This window comes from Ipomoea nil, unplaced genomic scaffold (assembly GCF_001879475.1).
Source record: "Ipomoea nil cultivar Tokyo-kokei standard unplaced genomic scaffold, Asagao_1.1 scaffold2537, whole genome shotgun sequence".
Lineage (NCBI taxonomy): Eukaryota > Viridiplantae > Streptophyta > Magnoliopsida > Solanales > Convolvulaceae > Ipomoea > Ipomoea nil.
In genome coordinates this window covers 374686-395536 of record NW_017618965.1, presented here as the reverse complement: position 1 = coordinate 395536, position 20851 = coordinate 374686, and the positions used below count along the sequence as shown (strand labels likewise).

The window sequence follows — 20851 nt, the reverse complement described above, 5'->3', positions numbered from 1 at the left end:
TTGTTATCTTTTGGTGTGTTCGTGAAGTTGAAGTTGCAGGAGAGCCTTAATAGAAGCTTGTAAGGGTGTGATAAGTGAAGTTGTAGGCTACAAGAGGTAACCCATGCTTTACAAAATCTATTTTCTTACAAATATGATGATTTCTTGACTTCTACTTGTGATTTTTGCTATAAAATGTGAGATTTAATGCATTGTCTTATGGGAATACATATCTAGAGCTTGTTATTAGGGTTCTTGTATGTGATTGCTTGGCTATTCCTTTGATTCAAGTCATATTGTTGTATTTTGCGAGATTTTGGATGTTTTGGACTTGAATTTGGACTTGGTGTTGAAAATCCCCGAAAGGATTATTTTGGTACAGGGTCGGTACCCACGGGCAGGGAACCACCCGCCGCCCCACCCACGGGGTACAACTGATGAAGGGTATCTTACCCACAGGGAACACATATGGGTGTTGTTGGGGATTTGTTCCCCGTGATTCTTTTGACTTGGTAATTGATGGTTTGACTTCCCGATGTTCTTTTGTTGGGCTATTTGAGTGTCTTCTTGATGTTTCGTATGTCTAGAACGGTATGGTAGGAATCCATGTAGGATTTGGTGTCTTGAATCGTGCTAAGTGTTCAACCTTTTGATTCGTTGAACCATGATGAGTCTTGTATGTTCTTTGGAACTATGTTTTGTTTACCCGTTTGATAAACATGCTAGTTTAATGTTGAAATGCTAGCGTGTGTGGTTTGTTCTTTCCTATTATGGATGATAACTTGTGTTGATCATCATTGGTGTCGGATTGTAATCCTTCCTTATTGAGTATGGTTTCATATCTTTGTTGTGATCCATTGATTGATTCCTATGATGAATGTGTGTGTACTGGCTATACCTGGATTGCACGATTAATGGTATGGGACATTAATCACCATGGTACAAATGTGGTCCTCGTGGTGGCCATGAAATGATTATGGAGTTGTAACTGGGCTTCAGGCTCAGCCGGGCGTCAGGCTCAGGTATTGGTGGTTATGTGATTGAAATGTTCGGTACCCTCGTGTACTTTGAGATCGGTGGTTTTGACTTGGTGGATGTTGGAGGGGGAACGACGGTTCCCGGAGGCATAAGGTTGGACTTGGATGTACAGGGTGACACTAGGAGGTAAAGGTTGGAACTAGTTATAAGGTCAGGGGTAGCCATAAGGTTGGAACCGGGCATAAGGATGGAACTTGGAACTTGGAACTTGTGACATGGAGTGTCACCGTGGCATGTAGTGCTAATATGTGTTTGTCTATCCTATTCTAATGAGCATGTCGAGTGGTATTCTACTTTGTGATCAGTGGAATACACCTCGAGTTGTATTTGTGTTGTTGTTGTCCTTGTCTTGATGTCTTCTACTCTGTGATCAGTAGATTACATCTTGATCTGTGTTGAGTTGTACTGTTGTTGTTCTTCTCTTGATGTTGTCTTGGGATGTTGATTCCCTTGTCCTTTTTGAGAGTGTAATAGAGTCTTTGCAGTTGACTTCTCTTTATGACTTTGAACTGATATATTCTGTATTCCGTTTCGAAAATGATTTTGTATTATACTATCTATATATGCTACTTAATGCGTATTGATGAGTTACAATCAATATTCGCTAACCGGGCGTTGTCCCCTTTCTTTATGTGCTTTACAGGTCCTGAGTAGACATGGCGAGAGCGTTAGTCGTTGATAGTTTAGATCCCTTGAACAATATAGTTAGTGTTTTGGTCTGTGTGCCACAGTTGTTTAACAAATAGATGGATGGTGTTTGACTTGCCTGTGCATTCACGTTGGGGTGAATGTAGCATAACACTCCTTGGTTTTCCTTGTTTTATATTAGACTTCTGCTGTGCTTACGTTTTTATGATATATGTTAGTTACCTTACCTTATGTATTTAAGTTTTAAAATGACATGAAAATCGGGGGTGTTACAACAAACCCTACGGTCATGGGACAACAAGGGAGCGCGAATAACCGAGGGAGCAACGGGGCTCCCGGAAAGGTATTCGTCATAGTCGCACCCAGGCCGAACTTGAAATCGATGCCAACATCGACGCAGAAAACGTGGCACTCGGGGACGAGGATCCTGCGAACCAACCATGGGAAAATTCGGAAGAGGAATTCTACTTAGGATAATTTGTGGACCCTTGTAAATCACCCTTTTAGTATAATCGCTTATTTAGCTCGATTATTTAGAAGCTCTCATACATTGAATAAAAGACAAAATCAATTAATTCAATCCGCTTAACTTCCCCGACTACCACCCCTTGGGGTAAGAAGAGGGCTATGATCCCCGCCTCTATAATATACAAATCCCAAACCCAACACACGGCGAAAGCAAAAGTCCGACGAGGGGACCCAATCAAACCACTTACAACACCGGACCAAAAGAATGATAGAAGGCCAAAGTAAGGAAGGGGTGCACTAAAAGACTAATGCAACCAATGGGGATGGAACTTTAAACCTCTTACTTTACAAGACTAAAGACTTGACCACTAAGCTATGAGTGTTTCTTCAAACTTTAAGGGAACACACCTTTCTTAAACCCCTCCAAATCCCTAAAACCCACAAAATCCCCAAATCAAAAAATTCTTCTCGTTCTTCTTCCTCCCACCTTCTCTCTCCCTCCTCCCTTCCTCCTTACCTCTCCACACCGACCGATCACCCACAGCCCACCATACGCCGGACGCCACCACCAACCACCGTCGACCTCCCGTCCACTAACCGCCCCCCGCCCGACGGTCGCCGTCCACCGCCCGCCGAGTGACCGCGGCCAACGCAGCACCACCGGCGACCTCCTCGCCCTCTGCCCATTCAACACCCGCGGCCACCATCTCTCGCCACATCACCAGCCACAACCCGTCCAACGACCGGCTAAACCCCGCCGAGAACCCGCTGCCTCCGCCCAGTCACCGTCCATGAGAGGAGAGCAGCAACACCGTCGCCGCTGGAAAAAAAAATCATCGGGAAGACCCTCCAAACCGTAACCATTCCAAACCATTTGGCTTGACTATCGCAACGCACACAAATTGGAGGTACGAGTTTACCTCTAGGAACATTCCTAAAAAAATGGCATAGCCATTCGGCCAACTCGCTCGCGACACGAGTCTAAGGATCTCAGCTTAGATCCCGTCATGGATCTTAGCTATCACAAATCATTTCGAGAATTTTCATATAACCAACTGCACTAGCCTACGTAAAGACGTAGCCTTTAATGGACTTAGCGTCCTTTGATATCCGTGCTATACTTTCCAGGTACAGCTAGATGTCTGACGTAGTGCAGTCCAAAGTCACGAACATACCTTAAGTATCTCATAACTCTCACTATTTCCTTCTAGTGCGTAACACTAGGATTACTCGTATGTGTACCGAGTTTGTTAACCACAAAGGCAATATCCGGCCTAGTACAACCCATTAGATACAATTAAACTACCAATAATCTGAATGTATTCTCCGTGAGAAATACAATCTCCGTGAGTATTGGCTAGTTGTATGTTAGTATCTAACAGTGTCCAAGCCAATTGGTTATCATCCTTGCAAGGATTCAATCAACTCGCTGAGATTGGCCTAACACGAGACCATATGTTCATCATTTATAAACAAACAGTGATATCTCTGTCTATCATACGCATTACCCCCAAACTTGTTAGTCATCATTGTATGATCAAACCTCACATGCCAAATACTAAGGCAATTGTTTCGAACCATACAATGATTTCACCAATTACACACTTTCTTTCACATCGTGGAACCACAAACCCGCGATACATCCACACACTTTCTTTCACATCGTGGAACCACAAACCCGCGATACATCCATTTTGATGAACTTCTAAGTCTCGCTAAACGGCTTTGGCAAGTATCATTCGACACATCCATTTTGATGAACTTCCAGAAATGACAAGCCCAGCCCGAGATAACCTGTTCCAAGTATGATTCTCTAAGATAGAATATCGATCTCGTTTCTAGTTGGTATTTGATTTGCACCCCCCGTGCGAGAGAACCTCTATGCTATACAATTCTACAATCTCCAAAAGAGCTCTTGTATAAAAGGGGGGAAAATCTTCTTTCCAAACCAATGTGGGACAAAAGCTCACTTTTTTCCTTCATTTTCCAACTCAAATGGGTCTACTTTGAGAATCAATATCTCATTCACCGATTATCCGTTTTGAGCGTAGAATATATCAATTTCTTCGTCTCACTATGAAGAATCTGAATCCATTTTGACCCGACCCAAATCGGAAATGGACCCTATTGATAATTGTACCACAAAATAGCCACTTAAAATGCCTTTTTAATGCTATTTTTCCAACACCTTCCACCTATTGAAGATTTATAGGTCGCCTTCTATACTTGACTGTGACACGTCCGGACATCACATACTCTGTCTACCTCCTGTCATAATTTATGTCTACACCTAGAGAACCCCACTGGCAAGCTGCTCTTCGCATCATTCGGTACCTCAAAAACTCACCCGACCGTAGTATATTACTCTCTGCTAATACTTCCTTGAATTTACATGCTTATTGTGACACTGATGGGCTTCCTGCCACACAACTCGCCGGTCAACAACTGGATATTGCACCTTTTTAGGGCCAAGCCCACTCTCATGAAAGGCAAAGAAACAAGCCACCATATCTAGATCCTCTGCTAAAGCCGAATATCAAGCAATGGCTAGTGCTGCAAGTGAAATCACTTGGCTACAACTATTACTATCTGAACTTTGTCCCGCCACACCCAACTCATTTACATTGTGACAACCAAGCCGCCCTACACATAGCCAATAATCCAGTATTTCACGAACGCACTCAACATGTTGAGATCGACTGTCACTTTGTACGAGAAAAAATTCAGGCTGGTCAAATACGCACAACATTCGTTCCTTCCAACCAACAATTGGCCGATATATTCACGAAGAGCCTCCCCTCGCACACTTTTACAACGATTCTATTCAAGCTCACACATAGGATTTGAGTTTGAGGGGGAGTGTAGAGATTTATTTTACCATATGTAAATAATCTTTCCTAATTATTTGTGATGTGATTAGTCAATCATAGGATTTCCTTAGGTTCCTTCATTCATAAAACACAATCAATATACAATATATTTTTCCATTCTCCAACAGTTACAAATTAAACAAAGAGATGTCCATCTCTAATCTAGAGAAAAAGAGTTCAGTCTCTAGAGTGGAGATGACTCTCTTCATACCTTCTCAAAAGATGCTTGAAGAATTACAATGCTTAGACGCTCTAGTTAATTCTGTGTTATTCCTATACTTAAAATGTAGACTGAACAAGAGCAAAAAATAGAGATTGAGATGTAGCTGTCCATGCCAAGTTGCCAACTGTATCACTTATAGAACATTAGTTTTATCTTTTTCATTGTTATTTATTTAATTAAAGAAAGAAATTATTATTGCCAAATATGACGAATTATAATAACAGTTCTTTTAGTTATAAGTAATTAGCTAATAAATATCAACCTATTTGAAATTCCAATTAATCCAATCACTGAACAAAACCCTCAAAAATATTTGGGGGTTTATTTCACTTTTTAGTCACTCAATTTCAGTAGCAATTTTGCTTTTAATCGTCAGCTTTATTTGTTTCTATTTCGGTTTCAATCTTAAAATTTTTTATCTTTTAATCCTAAATATCAAAAATCTCAATTTTAATAGAAATGAATGAGTTTGGATTGCCTCTGCTTGCCTTGGTTCCGCCACTATATATCTACACACCTAAATTAAGAATCCTACAAGCACTTTAGTGTTTATTTTATTTAATTTTATTGTGGTCTATCGCATCGTGTAAGATGGAGAAAATGGAAAACCTAACTAAGGATCAAGTGGAAGGTCGATCTTCAGCAAACAAAAAGATCAAACGCACTTATACTCATGAACTTCATGACTTTCATTTCACTGTGTATATATATCTGTGTGCAACGTGCGTGCGTGTGCAACGTGCGTGCGACGTGTGTGCGTGCAACGTATGTGACCATTGTCCACAATGCAAGACGGGCCCAAATTCATAATATAATTTGCGGTTGACCTTGTACTAAGATTGCACTTTCCGTTAAAGTTTTCAAGCTCCTTCTCTCCCCCGGCCAGTCCCCCATTCTCTCTCTTGCTCTTATTCAGCCTAGATTTCAAGCTTCCTCCCTCCTCTCTCGTTTAACCTACATCTCAAATTCCCTTTAAATTCAACATTTTCTAAGGTGTGATCTTTATGTGATCTGGAGAGAAAAAATTTATCTTCAATAATGATATAGAGATGAGGAGCGGTACCTTTGATATGAAAACGAAAAGCGTAGTTTTTATATAAAGACGAAACTCTTCTTCTATATTTAAATTTTGTTTGTATATTTGAAGAAAAATAAATTATTATATTTTGTTTTTAAAGGTATAATTGCATGCACTTTTTATCTAAACAAATGTGTGCTTAATCATAACACCCCCTATGTCCAAAATCCAACAAGCTAATATGCATTCCAAAATTAGTCAATTAATCCATAATCAAGAAGCATAGTTTCACGAACTGCTGGAAATATAAGAACATTCATTACATTAAGAAATCAAACCTACCTTTGAAAGCTAATAATTTGGCTTAGAACAAATTTTGAAACAGTTTAAGCATACTAAAACATAAATAAACATTGTGGGAAATTATATGCAACCTTCTTCATCTCTGATGACGGGAGGTGAAATATGAAAAAGATATCCTCATCATGACTTCATTTCCCATTGTCAAATTAAATACAAAGAGTTCTTCGGATTTCTAGTCATATTTGGTCTATAGAAAAAGTGTTTTATCTTTAACTAATTCGGAGATGACACTCTTCATTTCTAGATTTGTGACAACACTCCTCATTTCTAGTGACCTGTGACAGTATGTCACTAGGTTTCCAGCGACACTCTGACGATGTTTTAACTACTTCCGGGGAAATCAAGGTCCAGCGACGACCTTGTGTTCTTTGTGACCACCAGCAGGTCGCAGAAGAAGTCGCTGGAAAAGCAACCTATGACACTCCAAAATATTTTTTCTCCAAAAATCTCCATTTTATTAAAATCAAAAATAAAACTTTGAATTTAATTTTATTCCTACAATAATTTTACCAAATGAATAAAATATTTTTATTTTAAACTCTTATTTCCAAAATGCTTTAATATAGAGTATGTATATATTTATTCATCCTAATCAAAGGGTATATTTGTGTACCAAAAAATTTTACTCAAAAAAGTCTATCTGAGAGGAACCTGTGAATCTGTTAGAATTGTTTTTAGCCCAAACTTGATTTAAAATGAACCCACCCTTTTTTCTAATAATTTATATCGCATTTTTACCCAAACTAGATCCAACATTCGACCAAAATCTTAACCTAGAATATTAAATCGCAAAAATGACCTAAAAGCCCTACCCTAGCTGTTCACTCCCTTCTCATTTCTACCAAGGGTTTTGAGACTATAAATAGGCACTGTTACATTGCCAGATCTCTTTAATCCCTCCCTTGTTTCCTCCTCTCAAGTCTTTAGGAAACTATCACCAACGAGAAAACATAGTGAGCATTTCCATCTTCTTCATCCTTCTCCATTCATTTCATCCTTTCATCATCCTCTTCCTTCTTATTTCATTATATAATGTATGAATTTGCTTGTGTATGATATTCTATGTGTTCTTGCTTGGGGTTGAAAGGGGGTGAAGGAAGAAGCCATATTTGAAGAAAGAGGAGGGATTCATACTATGAGCTAACAATCTCAAGGTATAACCCATGGATGTCCAAAACCTACTATTTTGTCTTAAATTCTTTGAATATTGATGTGTGTTGTTATATAATGTTGTGATGGAGATTTATGTGTTGTTTTGTGCCTATAATGTGGTGATGATGATGTTTTAACGATATGTTGTTGTTGATGAGTGTTTTGGAGATGTGTTTTTATCTGAAAAAGGATTTTTCGCCAAAAAAATGGTTGCAGAGCATTCGTCCCAAGGGTCACAGCCTTTGAGGAAAATTTATATATTTTTGGAGGTCCCCGTTTGGACTTAATGATGAAATGTTATGATGATAAGAAAGTCCGGTAGAAAAATCCTGAACAGATATGATTGAAGTAGCTTGGTAGAAAAATCCTACGCTACTAGCACGTTGGATACTACCCGATGGGCTTGGAATCCCGATCAGGGGGTGTGCACACTGAAGGTACGATACCTGATTCCAAATTGATATGAGATTTGTGGGCGATATGATTATTAGGTCGGCCGATATTTGACGAACCCGGATAGGTTCTTTCACGGTTCGTGAAGTTCCTACCTCTCTATGAACCTATGTGATATATGTGGAGTCAAACAATTATTTTCCAAAGCTATATCTATATCTATTTTATAGGGTTGAGTGGTTTTTATATGCTAGCGGGTTACTTTCCCATGTTTTCTTTATAACCCTTTTCAAGTTGTCCCAATGCATGTTGAGCGCGCACTCGATCAATGATGTGATAGTGTAGCTCTAGTTTGCTTGTTGATTTATAGTACTTAGCATTTATCCTTTAGTCTTGACCTGATGACTAGCATTTCGAGACTTATGTTGATAGATTGATGTAGCATTAGACTACCGTTGGGTTTTGTTGGTGCGTGGACACATGGGTTTGTAAACCCCTTTTTGTTGTATGTTGAGCTTTTGACTCTAGGATGTTAGCCAGGTAGTCATTCGAAGGTGGGTGGCTATGGCGGTAGCACTTCCCACAATGTTGATTTATGGGTTCATCTATCTTAATCTAGTATTTTTTTCCTACCTCTATTCTTAAATGAATATATTAAGCCAGGCTTGTAAGTGTGAAAATGGGGGTGTTACCAGTTGGTATCAGAGCCCTAGGTTGAAGTCCTTGGGTAGTTAAGGATTAACGTATAAGCAATGTTGAAAAATACGCTAGGCGCCCCTAGGGGCCTAGGGAGGCGCCCGATTTATTTATTTATTTTTTGTTTTTTTTTTTGATTTTTTCAGTGGTATAGAATAAAATGAATAAGTGATAACTGTATTGCACTTCCTAGACTTCCCCACTTCCAACAGTTAATACACTTCTCATGCGTATTGTAGTTCCCCAGGCATATGACTCAATAATTCAACATCCACACCAGATCATGTAGTTCCCAAATGTTCCCAGCCGTCACGGTCAGAGAAAGAAGAGTCGCGGAGAGGCAAAGGTCGTCGCCGTCGAAGAAGGAAGAGTCACGAAGAGGCCATCACCGTAAAAGCAGGAAGAGTCGCGGAGAGACTGTCGCCGTTGGAGAAGGAAGAGACGTAAGGAGGTCGTCGCCGTCGAAGAAAGAAGAGTTGTAGAGAGGCCGTCGCCGTCGGAGAACGAAGAGTCGTGGACCACCTTCCCTACACTTGGTGGTCGTCGTTGTAACACCTCGAAATTTTAAAACTTTTCAATCTCATAATATGAAAGCAATTATATTAAATAAATCCCAAAAGGAGCATTCTAAACATAAGGGCGGGTCGGGGGTATTATGAAACATCTGAGCTGGAGAGCTCAGATGCACAGACTATTCTAACTAACTATGCTCAAATATTGTCATTACATCATCAAGGCACACATGCCGAAAGGAAAGACTAACTATCTAAGCCGAGATCCTCTAGCGCGCTCCGGTAATTAATCATCTGTGCCTGAAAGCCAAATATATCTGTTAAGCGAATGATGCTAGTAACCCACTCCAACGCGTTAAAATACAATATATATATATATATATATATATATATATATATATATATATATATATATATATATATATATATATATATATATATAGGGATGCACTCAGGTGCGAATAAGTGCTCAGGAGGGAAATGCGAACGAATCAGCGCGCGACACGTGTCCAGATCTAGTAACTTAAAAAAAAACGCGGTGGCATTTTCGTAAATAATTGAACATCAAAGTGCAAGTAAAATCACTTACAAGTGCACCTACTTTCACCTATAAGTGCATGTAATTTTGCCTTGTTAGCATTCACTTTCCGCAAACATTCATGCACCTGGGTGTGCTTATAACTATATGTGCAACTATTTATAACTATAGGTGCAACTACTTATAACTATAGGTGCACCTACTTTCACCTATAAGTGCATGTAATTTTGCTTTGTTAGCATTCACTTTCCGCAAACATTCACGCACCTGGGTGTGCTTATAACTATATGTGCAACTATTTATAACTATAGGTGCAACTACTTATAACTATATGTGCACCTACTTTCACCTATAAGTGCATGTAATCTTTCCTTGTTAACATTCATTGATCTGAGTTCAGCGGGTAGTAATACCCCTGAAAATCACTCGCAAACATTCATACACCTAGGTGCAACTACTTAGAACTATAGGTGCAACTAAGTATTAATGCTTAGTGTAAATTTTTACTTGCTCCTATAATACATTTTATAGGCACTTGTAATACATTTTACTTGCACTTCGATGTTCAATTATTTTCGAAAATGCCACCGCGTTTTTTAAAAAAATCAGTGTTTCTCATCCTTTAGATCTGGACACGTGGACGAACAGAATTCATTCCTATTTCGCGACTGGGCGAAGCATTCGCACCTGAGTACGATTCTATATATATATATGTATATATATATATATATATATATATATATATATATATATATATATATATATATATATATATATATATATATATATATATATATATATATATATATATATATATATATATATATATATATATATATAGATGTGTATTCAAATGAGGACAAGTATATTATAGAGGACTGTGAGGACAGATGTAGTGTGTGCCATTAGCGGGTGTGTCGTGTGCATGACCGAATGTAGTCATGTGCCACAGTTTGTATGTCGCGTGCTAGATTTGTTAGTTTATAGAGCCTGGGTTCGAAACCTGATGTTTACATTTATTCTTGTGTGCCATTACGTATTAAGTTGTGTGCCTGATATTAATTTGTTGTGTGCCCATTAATTGTCCTCACAGTCCTCTATATATTGTTGTCCTCATTTGAACTCAACCCTATATTATATATATATATATATATATATATATATATATATATATATATAGGAAAACCATTTTGAAGAAGGAAGATATATACTTAGGAAACTCTAGTTTAAAACCAGGATTAGACTCGACAGATAGGGATAAGCACATTCAACAATGATAATCAATTATATAGAGAGAAAATCATATATATATATATATATATATATATATATATATATATATATATATATATATGTATGTATGTATCTAAGGTCACAGTTTACTTTCATGTCATTCACATCATCATTCAATCAATATCTTTGTCAGCCCATACATGAGGGTTAGCGCATATAGCGCTAACACGGCCCCGCAGCACCCTACCACATACCGCAGCATGAAGGAATTGACCGCAGCCAATTTGTATAGACTGTCGATGGATTCAACAGCGGACCACAATCCTACACACCGCTGAAGCATTCAGTCGGTGGACTGAGATCCTCTTTTGGGGACTACGACCCTACACACCGCTGACGAGCTCAGTCGGTGAATCGTAGCCGATCATAGCCCTACACACCGCTGATGAGCCCAGTCGGTGGAGTATGACCTTCTTTTTGGGGACTACGATCCTACACACCGCTGGCACGTTCATTCGGTGGATCGCAGCCGACCATAGCCCTACACACCACTAACGAGCTCAGTCGGTGGACTATGGCCTTCCTCGTGGCCTGTAGCCCTACACACCGCTAACGAGCTCAGTCGGTGGACTGTAGCCTAGGTAAACCAACTTGACCGCAGCCAAGAGTCATGCACATATATCACGTTGCAAGCACATGCATTTCACATTAACATATTGGGAAAGGGGAGAAAACGTATGAAGAAACTTATGTGTGTCATCCACGTACTAGAACATAACTTAAGGGTTCATGCATGTTTCACCTAGGTCAACGGGGTATCAATTCAACTAGCATGCAGTACACAAGACTCTTTTATCCTACGAACGGTACCTGAAACATCAAAATAGACTTAGGCACGATAAATGGAGTCCGTCGGGACACCATGAGGGTCGGGGAACATCAAACGGGGAAGCCAAAATCCCAAGGTGGGAAAAATCCAGCGGGTGGCCGGCGGCGAGTCTCCGGGCAGTGGGTGCCCTGCGGGCAGTCGTCTGCCCGCTACCGGTGACGCCATTTTTGGGCAGCGGGTCTCCATAACCCCACCTATCCCCCCCCCCCCACTTACTCTTTTTCAATATATTGGTCCCGGGATCTTTCGTGGAACCCAAAACCATGTTTAGATACTTTTAAACACAAACGACGACACCACGTAGTCAAATAATGGATTAAAACCAACAATCATAATGAATACATCCTAACATAACTCCTAAACATTATTAACACTCGAACATGCAAAATCCCACCCAAATATATATCAAGAACACCTCAATACAAAATTTCCAACTTAACCTGGGGCTCTAATCTTATTCAAATCCTCAAGATCATAGTTTATCTTTAATATCAAGAAATATCAAGATTTATCAAGAACATCACACAATCATCAAGATCCTCTTATAATCATCAAGATCAACACATAAAATCATCTCATCAATCATCAAGATCATGTCACAATTATTATAAAAGATTTATCAAGACACAAGCATATAGAAGGAGCCAAAGAAGAAGATTATAGCAAGGAAAATAGGTTTTGTTGAGACATAGGTTACCTCTTAGCCTTAATTAGATTCCTTGGCTATTAAGGCTATTCTCTAAGATTTCCTCTTCTTGATTTCTCCTACGGGGAATTCTTGGGAATTCTTGTGTGGTGATATCTATTGTAGTGTCAATTCTTGGTGCCTCTTATGTCCCTATTTATATATCTAAGAGTCCTAATTAGGGTCTGAATGGTATGGGTTTGCTAATTCTATTTCTTATAGGACTAAGGGGTTAGTTTTAGGGATAAGGGTCCATGGACTATGGTGGGCCCTTCTTAGTTAATTAATGGATTTTAATTCTCTTTTTAGGGTAAGTAATTAAATAATTAGTTTGGGTTAGGGGTCGTAACACGGGGTGTTACACTCTCCCCCCCCCCCCCCCCCCCCCCTTACAAGAGGCTTCGTCCCCGAAGCCGGTGCGTGGATCCATTCTTTCACCCCCAGGACGTCACGTGTTTTGGCCTCCTGGTTAGGAAATGTGGCTCCACGTGTCGTTTGTTGATGGGGTAGATTGGAACTTTGGTGCGGTGGTATTTGGAAAGGTTTTGGGTCTACCTTGGTTTCCTGCTCTTGAGCTAGGTGCCCCGCGCGTGCCCAACATGGCCTCGATTGTTTCCACCCTTCGATCTAATGCACTCATTGCGTGGATTAGGGATGAGAACGCTTCATCCATGATTTGGTTTTGCCGGGTGAACTGCGCGAGGATGCGCTCGTTGATGGACTCTTGATCTTGGCTCCCTGGATTTTCTCTTTCTTGTGTGGGGCTAGTGGGTTAGGCTCGCTTTCCTCTTCTTGTTCCTCCTGTTTCCCTTTCCCTCTACACTCTTGCATTGCTCTTCTTAGCTTCTTGTTGGAGATGTCTAGTTGATCCACCAGTTCTCTACGCTCTTCCTCGGGTTTTAGACAAACCTCCTCGAGGGTGATGTATTGTTCCCCTTCAGTGTAGTAGATGCCGTTGCGGCGGAGGTTTCTGGGCATTGAAAATCATCCCGCTTACAGGTTTGACCTCTGTGTGGCTTAGGTCCACCCCCTTTTCTCCATGATCTAACTTCGTATCATCCTGTAGGGTAGACTAAGCCGGTTGCTTATCTTGCAAAACTCCATGTGTTTTAGCATAAGGGCCGGTAGGTTGAACTTGATTTTGTGCTTTAAAAAGTAGGCAAAAGTACACTCCAGGCTTCCCACATCCTTTCTTTTGTTGTTTGTAGGCAACAAGCTATCAGTTACAATCATGACTAGAATCTTTTGTTCAGCGGTTAGCCATTTCCTGTTAGGCCGGGTGGCCGAGGTGAAGCCTTCTTCCTTCCCTAGTAGGTACCCGAGGTAATCCTTATACCCCGTGCCTTGAGTACCGATCCACCCATTTCGGTCATAGTCTGACACACCCGTGGTGGTCAATCTTAAGAGTTTGGCCAAGTGGCCTTCGGAGAGTATTATCTCCTTGCCTCGGACTTTGGCGGTGATCTGCAACTTGTCACCCCGTTTGATGGCTACCAAGTGGCGATAGAATTCTTTCACCAACTCGGGGTACGTATCCCCTTTGATTGTGAGATAAGTATCCAAAAGCCCTTGGAAATTAAGCATATTGACTAATTTCAGAGAGAATTGGTCGGGTTCGAGGGCTTTACCTCTGATCACCGTGTAATCGACGTTGTTCCAATCCGGGGTTCGGATACCAACGGGCTTTTTCGGCATGGCGCGATTTTTCCAAGGTGGCGTCTTTTCCCGGCGTTGTTTTTCTGGTGAGACTCCGGCGAGGCTCCGGCGAAGATTTCCGGCGACGGCGGTGGGGCTCGGCTTTTGGGTGGCGAGGTGTGGCGGTCCTGGGCGGAGCAGAAGGCCGTGGGGGCAGCGGGAGGAGGCCGGGCGAGCAGTGGTTCGCGTCGGCAGCGGGAGAGTGGCGGAGTGGCGTCGCGTGGTGGCGGGCGTGCGACGAGCGGCATCCGGTGGCTGGCTGGCAGCGGGGTGTGGCCTGGTGGTCTCCGAGGCGTCAATGGCTGGGTACGGGCGGTGGTGCGGCCTGGGCAGTTTTGACGGCGGTGTGGGGAAAGAGAGAGAGTAGGAGAGAGACGGAGAAAGTTTGTGTGTGGAGGAAGAAGAAGGGTTTTGGATTTGGGGATTTTGTGGGTTTTTGGGATTTGTAGGGGTTTAAGAAAGGAGTGTTCCCTTGAGATTTCAAGAAACACTCATAGCTTAGTGGTTAAGGTTTTAGTCTTGTGAGAGGTTTAAGGTTCCATTCCCATTAATAGCATTAGTCTTCTTTGTTGTGCACCCCTTTGGGCTCCTTTGCCTTTTTCCTTCTTTTGTCTTCTAGTGGTAAAAGGTTTGACCGGTCCTCCTTGTTGGACTTTGGTCTTTAGTGGATGTTGACTTTGGTGACTCGTGGGTTCTCGGGGTAGTCTAGTCCTTTTCCTTATGCTAAATTATTTCGATTTTGCTTCGTTATTTATAATAATTCCAAAGTAGCTAAACTAAACAAGTAACTTTACTACGAGGGGGGTTACAGGGGGTTCACTAATTATCCTAAACAGAACTCGTCTCCTTGGTTTTCTTCTGATTGGTTTATGGGGTCTTCTTCTCCCGAGAAAGTGGGTGGTCGATGATTTGAAACTTGTCGGGCAATTTCTGAGTTCGCGTTTGGTGGGGGTGGTGGTGGTCTGTTGTTGCGGAGAGCTACGTCGCTCAGTGTTAGGTCGACCTATGTTAGTTGCTGTAGAGTTTGAGCCAGAGGATCGTGTGTGCTAGGTTCCGGGGTTCTTGACTGTCTTCTGTTTGGTGCCATGCTGCTGGTCTACTGGGCCAATGTTTATAGCAATGATGAGTTAGAGTGTTGCACCCTTACCTTGATGCGATAAGCGAAGGGGAGAGTTCTTCTAGATTAAATGAAGGGTAGTGTGAGGAAAAGTTATGTGATGATGGGTAGGCTCACAATCTCACTGCGCGTCCTATGATTTCTGAATCCTATTTTCCTAAATATCCAGACTTCAAGCCTAATGTCCTAAAGTTTGGTCTTAAGAGTCCTATCCTAGGGTCAAACTTAGGCTCTGATACCATCTGTAACACCCCAAAATTTTAAAACTTTTCAATCTCATAATATGAAAGCAATTCTATTAAATAAATCCCAAAAGGAGCATTCTAAACATAAGGGTCGGGGTGTTATGCCACATCTGAGGTGGAGAGCTCAGATGCACAGGCTATTCTAACTAACTATCCTCAAATATTTTCAATACATCATCAAGGAACACATGCCGAAAGGAAAGACTAACTATCTAAGCCGAGATCCTCTAGCGCGCTCCGGTAGTTAATCATCTGTGCCTGAAAAGCCAAATATAACTATTCAGCGAATGATGCTGGTAACCACTCCAACGCGTTAAAATACAATATAGGTAACAGAAACAAAGAATGGAAATGATGGGTTTGATTTTCAAAAGCTCCAAAAAAACTTTATACACCGACTTTTGCAGTTGAGCTTAGGTGTCAACACCAAGACCAGGGAGGGATGACAACAACTTACACAGTTGCTTCTATTTGTGAAGATATATCAACTTCATCAATTACCGGTACTAAAAAGAAACTTGCCTTTGGAGAATCTAGCAGTCCGGTGGAGGATTCAACAAATTTACTTCCCTCAAATGTTCACAAAAATTATGCGAGAGAAAAACGTCCCAGACTTGAGTGATATTGATTTTTAATTTTGAAGTCTTTATGATACTTTTCTATTATTACAATAATTTATGAATCAAGTGTCTATATAGACACGAATAAAAGTTATAGATTTTGAGTTGTATGTTATATCAAGTAATAATTATTATAATTGTTAATTATATTATTGGTTGTAATCAATAATAATTTCACTACTTTAAATACATTGCAAGATGTAGGAATAACCCTAAATTCTCATTCTGGTAGATAAACATGAGAATTTCTAATAAAAAAGTTATATCAATTAAATTAAAAAATTTCAAAGTTAATAAATGTTCATACTCCATTCAAAAAAAATAAAATAAATGTTCATACTAAAAGTAAAAATATTAAAAACAAGTTAATAAAACTTCATAGTATAAACGTAAAAATAAGTATAAAAAAATAATCAAACCCAAAAAAAAATACAAAAACAAAAACAAACAAAAAATCACTAAAGGAGGAGAGAAGAAACAACTCAGATCACTAATTTCTTGACATCATACACTAACTCATACATGGAAAATTGAATTAAAGAAAGATGAAATAGTGATGAGTTAAAGGTACAGATACTAATCATGTTCAAACTTTGTAATATCCGGAAGATATTTAGTCTTTTGTAAACTTGATCATCTCCCAGTCTAATTTGATAAAAGTTAACTTGATCTCCCTATATATATATATATATATATATATATATATATTTATTTATTTATTTATTTATTTATGTGTGTTTATCTTAATTAAAATGTGAACTTCAGGACTGATATGAGTCATATATTTTAATCTATGTACGGATCTGATTTTAATAGTATTAGAATTCATTTATTTTTTATGTTTTCATTGTTTTATATAATTATTCTTAAAAATAAAAATGGTAATTTTTTTAATGCTACTAAATAAAAATGGTAATTTATTTATGAAAAAATAAAATGATCCATTCAAGATGGAAGAAATTTTGACCAAAATAGGAAATAAAATTTCCCTGCCAAAGAAAGGTTAAAGGATGAAAAAAAAAAAAAAAAAAAAAAAAAAAAAAAAGAGAAAATTGATCATAGTCTAGCCACAAACATGAGTGACACTAGCTATTTATTCAAAGAGAAAGGAGAGTTTCAGGAGAAAAGAGAAGGAAAAGGGCAAAGCTAGAAAAATTGATGAGAAGGGTACTGGATCACAAAAACTCAGGGATGATAATTTTATGCACATAAAAGAGAAATCTGAAGTTATTATCAGGGATAGTCCAGGATATAGTAATGTCCCTAGCAATGTTTCGGCTCAATTCCTTCGGCTGCCAATACAGATTATGACGGTAACGATACCATACACCTTAAACGCCCACAGAAACTGTTTTCATTGCGATTTTCGTAAGCTATGTAGATTTTCCCTTTTTGCAATGATCAAAGGTGAATATGATCATCACAGATTACTGCATGCCACAAATCACAGGCTACGAGCTGCTCAACAAAATTAAGGTAGTTTACCTATGAACTGTTGATTTAATATTGTTGTTCTTCGGATCATAAACATCCTTAACATCTAACAGGATGACGGCAACCTGTTCTATTCAGAACAACGAAATTGAAGTCAAAGTGAATTATTAACCTCTGTCCTCACCAGGATTACATAGTGGAAGAAGGTAAGTTTGAATTATATTCTGGTTAAGACCAAATGTCACCTAACTTGCCTGTAAATATCTGTTGTTTAGGGTAGAACAAATCTATCTGGTCTTTATGCTAATGAATAAGTGAATCAAACTTAACGTAAGGCCAGTACAATCTGGGCACGACCAAAAACTCAAACAGAAGCTTTTGAACACACATTCATGGGGATTATAAGTAGTAATTTAACTGAGTGGTTACATATCACATATACATGAGATATATATGTATATATAGCAGACGTGCGACTAAATTCATAGGCCAGAAAAAACACATAATTAAGAAACAGATCAAATAATAAACATTGTTTCTTAATCATGATCTACATGATCTATTTGGTGAAGGGTGTTTTGGATGTCTCATCCCTTTTATACAGGTTGCAGTGTATAAATGATAGTACAAACATTGATTCGTTAAGCTACATCTATAATTTAATAAACTACTTTAGTGCTATTTACATCATTTAATAACAAATGTAAAGTGAAAAAAAAAAAAAAAAATATCATTTGTTTCCTTTATAATTGATTTGGAATGTTCTTGTATGAACTTCTTAGTACAAAATACAAGCAAAAAACATAGCAATACACGTAAATAATTAAATACTTTAAAAAATCAAACATGTATAAGGATATATAATACTCCATAATAGTTTAAATCAACTTACAAGTGTATCTTAAAAAAGCTTTGCCGTCTTTTTTTTTTTTTTTTTGGTGTAAACCACACATTGTGGTCCGGGTAGCTTTGCCGTCTTTGTTTGTGGTTAAACATATACACTCTAAAAATTTGCCTGAATGTAATGAATGTGAACACCAATATTAACTGTATTATATATATTAAAAATTATTGAAAATTTCTAATTACGTAATTTCTTTCATCTTTTTTAGTAATGAATAATTGTGGTCCTTCTCGGCCTATTATTGATCGAGCTGAGCGAAATAGAAAAGACAGAGAAAGGTATGCTCAAAATGTTGATCAACGTGAGAGTAGGAACCTCAGGCGCAGACTTGCACTTGATGCCTCCGCTAAAGAAAAGGAAAAAAGGTTGACAGATGCTCGTAGAACAAACCATAGCAACGAAATTCCAGGTACTTATAATATACTAAAGTTTCACAATTACATTACACACATCTCTTTTATATATTTTATACTTGTCATTTTATAATAAACTAATTACTTTACACTTGCGTTGCCAAATGACTTCACATATTTTTACCACAATATATTAAAACTAAATTTATACTACTATGTACACAAATACATACATATACCTCCATGCTATGTACACAAATACATACAAATACCTTTATCTTTAATTTATTGCAAATTTTTACGCGTTTAGTGAGAAATTCAAATACCTCCCAACACAATCCATTTACATTGACTCCAATATGAACCACCAGGCTTCTGTTGTTCACGTGGACAAATTACACTCATCTCAAATGAAATGCCTACCATTTTAAGGAATTTATTTATTGGTCAACACTCTGCTGCAAAGCATTTTCAAGCTACTACCAGAACTTATAACAATACATTTGCATTTACTTCTTTGGGAATACAAAACTACGATAAGGAATTGTGCAGAAGAAACAAAGGAATCTACACATTTAAAGTTCAAGGTCAAATGTATCACTTTGTGAATGATTTGTTACCTAATGGTTGTCCTCCTCGCAATTTGCAACTCTATTTCTATGACACTGAGCATGAACTTGAGAACAGACTTCAAGGTGCTGATAGGATGGACACAGATATTGTTAGTGCACTTATTCAACTCATGTCAGGAAATCCATACAGTCAATTTTTCAGAAGCCTTAAAGATATTGCTCAGACTGACAAGTTTAGCATAATATTGCGTTCAGATATTTCAATGGATCAAAGAACTTACAACATGCCATCTGCTTCTCAAGTAGCTGCAATATGGATTGAAGAAAATGGAGATGGCCTTGATGGAAATAGAAACATTAGGGTATATGCACATAGTGGGAGGTCACAATATATTCAATATTATTATGGTTGTTATGACCCCTTACAATACCCACTTCTATTTCCACATGGTGATATTGGTTGGCATGAAGCTATTCGGAGGGTTTCATCGCGTGAACATTTTGGTACTGCAGGATCGAGACAGTCATTAAACATTAACCCGAATAATATTGATTCAATTGAAGAGTTGATTCAAGCTGAAGAATGTGTGTTTGCAAAAGGAAGAAAAAGAACATCAGTGTCATGTAGAGAATATTATGCATATAAATTTCAAGTTCGATTGGCAGACAAATCAATGTTGTTACACGCTGGGAGACTATTGCAGCTATTTATCGTTGATACATATATTAAGGTTGAAACTCAAAAGACTGGATTATTTTAGGATAAAACAGCGAGAAAGTCGTTCTGAGACCTATCAAGGACTTGTGGACAGCGTAGAAACGGGGGCCACTGTTGGTGCTGATGTCGGCCGCAGGGTTATTTTACCCGTTTCTTTTATAGGCGGACCGCGTGATATGCGAAGAAGATACATGGATGCAATGTCACTTGTGCAACGATTTGGCAAGCCTGATTTGTTTATAACAGTAACATGTAATCCTAATTGGCCAGAGATTAAAGAACTTCTCAAATATGTTGATGAACCACAAAATAGGACGGACCTTCTTGCTCGTGTTTTCCGTTCTAGACTTGAAGAGCTAAAAAATGACATCTTTAAGAGAAAATTTTTTGGAGAGGTGGCAGCATATGCATATGTGATTGAGTTTCAAAAAAGGGGACTTCCGCATGCTCACTTTCTCATTATTTTGAAGAGCAAATTCAAAATTACA

At 38.9% G+C, this 20851-nt stretch overlaps 1 long non-coding RNA gene across 1 annotated transcript in view; it reads left to right on the top strand.

The window, feature by feature from the left end:
- The first annotated feature begins 5739 nt into the window (after positions 1 to 5739).
- LOC109153754 overlaps positions 5740 to 20851 on the top strand; it is a 94273-nt gene continuing 79161 nt past the window's right edge. Inside the window, exon 1 of the long non-coding RNA XR_002049591.1 lies at positions 5740 to 5857. This is a non-coding gene — a long non-coding RNA (uncharacterized LOC109153754). The remainder of the gene's footprint in view (positions 5858 to 20851) is intronic.